This window comes from Aquarana catesbeiana, linkage group LG13 (genome assembly GCF_042186555.1).
Source record: "Aquarana catesbeiana isolate 2022-GZ linkage group LG13, ASM4218655v1, whole genome shotgun sequence".
Taxonomy (NCBI): Eukaryota; Metazoa; Chordata; class Amphibia; order Anura; family Ranidae; genus Aquarana; species Aquarana catesbeiana.
Window position 1 is genome coordinate 19,812,371 of NC_133336.1, and position 6,421 is coordinate 19,818,791.

At 49.1% G+C, this 6,421-nt stretch overlaps 1 protein-coding gene across 1 annotated transcript in view; it reads left to right on the forward strand.

Annotated features, from left to right (window-relative positions):
- CCDC88C (coiled-coil domain containing 88C) overlaps positions 1 to 6,421 on the forward strand; it is a gene marked incomplete in the record, with an annotated part of 152,870 nt that overhangs the window by 75,026 nt on the left and 71,423 nt on the right.

Below are 6,421 nucleotides of genomic sequence, written 5' to 3' on the forward strand. Positions count from 1 at the left end.
TCTGACACTGCAAAGTGCAAAGGACTGCGCGCTAATCCTTAGACAAACAGAAAATGAAATGTCATGTCCATGAGGCAATCCGGGATGAGAGCCTAATAATTCCCATAGGAATGAATCACACCAATTACATGCTGGAGATGACTTGGTTACAAAGTGCACCTGTCTGCTCAACGCAACAGCGGAAGCCAAGCCCAACGCTCATGGGTGGTAATTGGCTGATGCAGATTTATGATCAAAAATTGCCTTAAAATGTATTTAAACCCAAGAACAAAAATGTTCATGTAATGTAGGTTACCCGTCCTTAGATGTTGTGGCTGCATTAATGTTCTTTTTTTTCATGCTAAGAACATTTTCAGCAAATACCAAAATTCCTGGCGATCTTGACAGAAATGCAGTTCTTCCTATGAGCTACAATGAAAGTATAGACAATGTTATCTTCCTTCTGTAAACTACACATCTCCCCACCCCATCCCACATTGGAGATGAAGAGGGGAACATATTTTTGAAGTCCAGGCTGGGTTACCACCATGGCTCCATCTATAGCAGCTCTTTTCAACCAGGGTTCTTTTAAGCCCTAGGGTTCCTCCAGAAGTTGCTAGGGAATCCTTGACTTGTGACTGATTGACCTCCAATGTGATTGCGTCTGCATAACTCCTGGGGCCAGTGACGTGACACCAATCATCTTTGTAGATGTCTATAAGGATGACCACAACCATAAGCAGCCTTCCTTACGATGACCACCAATATAAGGGGACATTCTTCCCGCTGACCAACAATGTAGGGGGCATTCTTTTCATTGACTACCAATGTAAGGAACATTCTTCCCTATGACCATCAATATAAGAAACCTCCTTCCAAATGACCAACAATGTAAGGAGCATTCTTTCCACTTGTCCACCAATGTAAGGAGCATTTTTCTCACTGACCAGCAATGTAAGGGGCATTCTTTCCACTGCCCCTGATTCATTTAAACAGAAATAGACAGGCCAAATGTCCCAGGTTTGCCAGGACAGTCCATCATCTTGGTTCTGTTGATGCTCTGTCAAGGGCTATGTCCCGAGGTCAAAGAATCAACCTTAAGTTGCTACCCTTGCATTTAACGCCAAAAGGAATGAATTGCAGGGACCAGGGCTATGAGTGGGAGGTCCCTTCAAACTTAGAGGTGGTGTCTGGGTGGGACCAACCATTAAAGTGAAAGTGATGGGTCACCTCCTAATTAGAAGCAGGGTCTGGGCAGGACTCAACTGTAAAGTTGACGTGATTTGGATATGCCCACCTTGAAAGTTGGTGGACAAAATGCAGACCATTTTGTGGTCCTGGGATCCGGGATCAATGCATTGGTAAGTAAGTATGTAAGTGTTGTCCCTCTAAGACAGGAAGTGTGTTACTGGCAGGATCAACAGGTGAAGGTAAAGCAGAAATAGCCTAATGAAATAAATCAAATGCAGCCACCACATTTAAGGATTGATAAACTGCAAATAATGACCGTATTTGTTCCTAGGTTTTGATACTTTGATTTTGTCCTTCAACATTTCCAGCCTCTTCCCTATTATTGTTGTTTTTATTTTGTTTTTTTTTGTTTTGTTTTTTTCATTATATTTTTATTCATTATTTATCTCAGCTGACTAATACCAAGTCTGATCCCTCGTTTTATCCGCTGAGCTCTCCTCGGTTATAGAATATTCCACATGTGTCAATAATTTATCACGCTGTAATCAGAGACAGGGGCAGTATGTGGCTGGCAGACCCATCACCCAATTAGTGTAATTAATTAGTACATATAGTTGTCCAACTGACCTCCAGTGACTCGGGAATTATCACCCGGAGAACAAATCCTCTTATACTACATATTGATTTTTCCTGCCTGATCGCCAGCGGATTAATTTATCAGCAGTGAGCATCCGTCTGTCTGTCCAGGTGTACGGGATGTGACAATGGATCTGACAGACAAATACCGCCTTTGTATCAGGAAACATCGATTTAATGGGTGGTAGATATTAATTCAGATTTCTGGGAGCCTTGTTCTGTTCTGTCTGTGCAGGCTCTTGATTTATCTGTGGAACCCAATGGGAAATCTTGAGATGCGTGTTGCATGATCCACAGAGATCAATTCCCTATAGCAGTGTTTCTTTGTTCAGTTGAGGCACCCTTCAAAATGTAAAATCTGGAGGCCCCTCACCCACCGGTCTACAATGTAAAAAAAAAAATGTATCAATGGAAACCTGAGCCTTGGACACACAACTGCCTTATGCCCTATTCACACGTGGTTTCTGAATGCACGACAAAACGCACAGGAAACGTGTTTGGCCGCACATTTCGAAAACGCGCGCGCAAAAAAAACCTGTGCTGCAAAAATGCTTCACATTTACAGTGCCAATAATTTGGTAATGGCAACCTAATCGCTGTTAGTAGAAGCATTGTGCCAAAACACGCAATGCTCCATGCCCAAGAAGGAACGAGAGCTTCTTTGGCATGTTTGTCGAGTTTCCCCCTCCGTCCCCGCCATCACATTGAGGTTCCCCCTCCGTCCCCGCCATCACATTGAGGTTCCCCCTCAGTCCCCCCATCACATTGAGGTTCCCCCTCAGTCCCCCCATCACATTGAGGTTCCCCCTCAGTCCCCCCATCACATTGAGGTTCCCCCTCAGTCCCCCCATCACATTGAGGTTCCCCCTCAGTCCCCCCATCACATTGAGGTTACCCCTCGGTCCCCCCATCACATTGAGGCTCCCCCTCGGTCCCCCCATCACATTGAGGTTCCCCCTCGGTCCCCCCATCACATTGAGGTTCCCCCTCGGTCCCCCCATCACATTGAGGCTCCCCCTCGGTCCCCCCATCACATTGAGGCTCCCCTCAGTCCCCCCATCACATTGAGGCTCCCCCTCAGTCCCCCCATCACATTGAGGCTCCCCCTCAGTCCCCCCATCACATTGAGGCTCCCCCTCAGTCCCCCATTACATTGAGGCTCCCCCTCAGTCCCCCCATCACATTGAGGTTCCCCCTCAGTCCCACCATCACATTGAGGCTCCCCTCAGTCCCCCCATCACATTGAGGTTCCCCCTCAGTCCCCCCATCACATTGAGGCTCCCCCTCAGTCCCCCCATCACACTGAGGCTCCCCCTCAGTCCCCCCATCACATTGAGGTTCCCCCTCGGTCCCCCCATCACATTGAGGCTCCCCCTCGGTCCCCCCATCACATTGAGGTTCCCCCTCGGTCCCCCCATCACATTGAGGTTCCCCCTCGGTCCCCCCATCACATTGAGGTTCCCCCTCGGTCCCCCCATCACATTGAGGCTCCCCCTCAGTCCCCCCATCTCATTGAGGCTCCCCCTCAGTCCCCCCATCACATTGAGGCTCCCCCTCAGTCCCCCCATCACATTGAGGCTCCCCCTCAGTCCCCCCATCACATTGAGGCTCCCCCTCAGTCCCCCCATCACATTGAGGTTCCCCTCAGTCCCCCCATCACATTGAGGTTCCCCCTCAGTCCCCCATCACATTAAGGTTCCCCCTCAGTGAAAAATATCCTGTACCCATCGCTGGAGTTCATGTAGTCTGGATGTGGCTGCAAAGAGGATGCAGGAGATCAGCAGCACTGAGATGTAACAAAAGAAGAAAACCAAAAACAAACCTCAGTTTATGGTTAAAAAAATGTAAAAAATGCCCAGGGCAAAGCTAATGTCATGGAGTTGTGGTTTACATTGGGTTGATTGACCCGCCTGGCGTTTTCGGTTGTCCTTGGTAGCGGCGCGGCTCGTGGGGACATTCCGCGTCGCAGTGTTTATATAAAAGGGATCGGCCGAGGCCGGCGTCCTACTTCTAGAGTTTTAAAGGGCAAAAAGAAAGTTGCCGTTGATGTTGTTCAACAGGTTTCAGACAAAAGCTGCCAAGTCGGCATCGCGTTACCTAATTGTACGACTGGAGGAGAGACTATTAACCAGCTACTGTCATCCCTCCAATCACCTGGCAGGATGACAAATTTACGATGTGTCGGTTACAACGCGTCTCATTCATTAACATGTCACCTGTCAGGTGTGGCTCCGACCGGCGGAGGATCGACTTAAACTGCTTCTTTATGATCCAAAAAACATCTCCGACCATAAAAACCGAGGTGGGCTGAAACATTGTATCACTGTTTAGGTGTGTGTGTGTGATATGGATACAAACTGTCATTTTGCAGCAGCTGGAGGTTGTAGAGAAATCCATTGTATGGATCCTTTAACACTCACTTGTCTTGCAAATTAGTGACATGTATCCGCCTGCTTTGTTCCTGAAGTAGGATTACCTGAGCTCTTCAATATATATTCAAATTATAAGGAGGAACATTTTGCTTTCCCTGGTTCCTCATCAACATGACATTAAACTTTATAAATAAAACATTTCCATTTTCATTACCAAATCTTATTTTAGACCCAATGATGTCATCACTTGGTCTCTGTTCTTCTCTATGCATTCCTGGGTCCTCAGTCCTGATACAAGCAGTGAGCTCTTTGGAAGAGTTCTGCAAATATCAAAATGCCTTTAACAGTGGATGTCAGAGGAATGGGCATTCATAGGCCGGCGGCATTTTCATGGTAAGGCCCACAAGTGACAGTGAGCCTCAGGACCATCTTTAATATTGGACGCTGGGCAAACAGCCCCCCCCCCCCCCCATGCAATTTTCGTTCTTCACCCCCACATCCTGAAAAACAAACCATACTACCCCCATCATCATTACACAGGACCCCCCTATACTACCCCCATCATTACACAGGATCCCCCCCCCCCATACTACCCCCATCATTACACAGGATCCCCCCCCCCCAATACTACCCCCATCATTACACAGGATCCCCCCCCAATACTACCCCCATCATCATTACACAGGACCCCCCTATACTACCCCCATCATTACACAGGATACCCCCATCATTACACAGGATCCCCCCCCCAATACTACCCCCATCATTACACAGGATCCTCCCCCATACTACCCCCATCATTACACAGGACCCCCATACTACCCCCAGCATTACCCTGGACCCCCCCATACTACCCCCATCATTACACAAGACCCCTCCCCCATACTATCCCCATAATTACACAGGACCCCCCTTCCCCCATATTACACCCATCATTACACAGGACCCCCCCTATACTACCCCCATCATCACACTGGTCCCCCCCCCCCATACTACCCCCATCATTACCCAGGACCCCCATACTACCCCATCATTACACTGGACCCCCCCATACTACCCCCATCATTACACAACCCCCCCCCCCCATACTACCCCCATCATTACCCAGGACCCCCATACTACCCCATCATTACACTGGACCCCCCCATACTACCCCCATCATTACACAGGACCCCCTCCCCCATACTATCCCCATAATTACACAGGACCCCCCTTCCCCCATATTACACCCATAATTACACAGGACCCCCCCTATACTACCCCCATCATTACACAGGACCCCCCGCATACTACCCCCATCATTACACAGGACCCCCCCCCATACTACTCCCATCATCATTACACAGGACCCCCCCCCATACTACCCCCATCATTACACAGGACCCCCCCCATACTACCCCCATCATTACACAGGACCCCCCCCATACTACCCCCATCATTACACAGGACCCCCCCATACTACCCCCATCATTACACAGGACCCCCATACTACCCCCATCATTACACAAGACCCCTTCCCCCATACTACCCCCATCATTACACAGGACCCCCCCCCATACTACCCCCATCATTACACAGGACCCCCCCCATACTACCCCCATCATTACACAGGACCCCCCCATACTACCCCCATCATTACACAGGACCCCCATACTACCCCCATCATTACACAAGACCCCTTCCCCCATACTACCCCCATCATTACACGGGACCCCCCTTCCCCCATATTACACCCATCATTACACAGGATCCCCCTTCCCCATATTACACCCATCACTACACAGGACCCCCCTTCCCCCATACTACCCCCATCATTACACGGGACCCCCTCCCCCATACTATCCCCATTATTACACCTTCCAGCCAAGAGATGAGACGGGTTCTATCTGACTTGCTGCAGCTTCTAATCCACTATGTGAGAAGCTCACAGTGTGCAGTGAAATCAGAGTAAGCCATTTCAGTCCAGGAGGGGAGCTGGTACAACTGTGCAAGGCTGTGGGGGGGGGGTGTTAGATTTTTAAAGTGAACCTGTCAGCTCAACTTTCAAAATGGAAACTTCCTGGCGGATCGGCCACCTGCCATCATCCTGTCCAATGAGGAAGCCTCGGGGGCGTGGAACAGAAGGACTTTCTATAAAACTTTTAGAGGGGCTGGCGGTTCATATTAAGTCTTCCCCAGACATTATAAAGGGAAGTTTTTTATAGCCAAGTGTGGGATTCTGTAACGGATTCCTATGGTCAGAT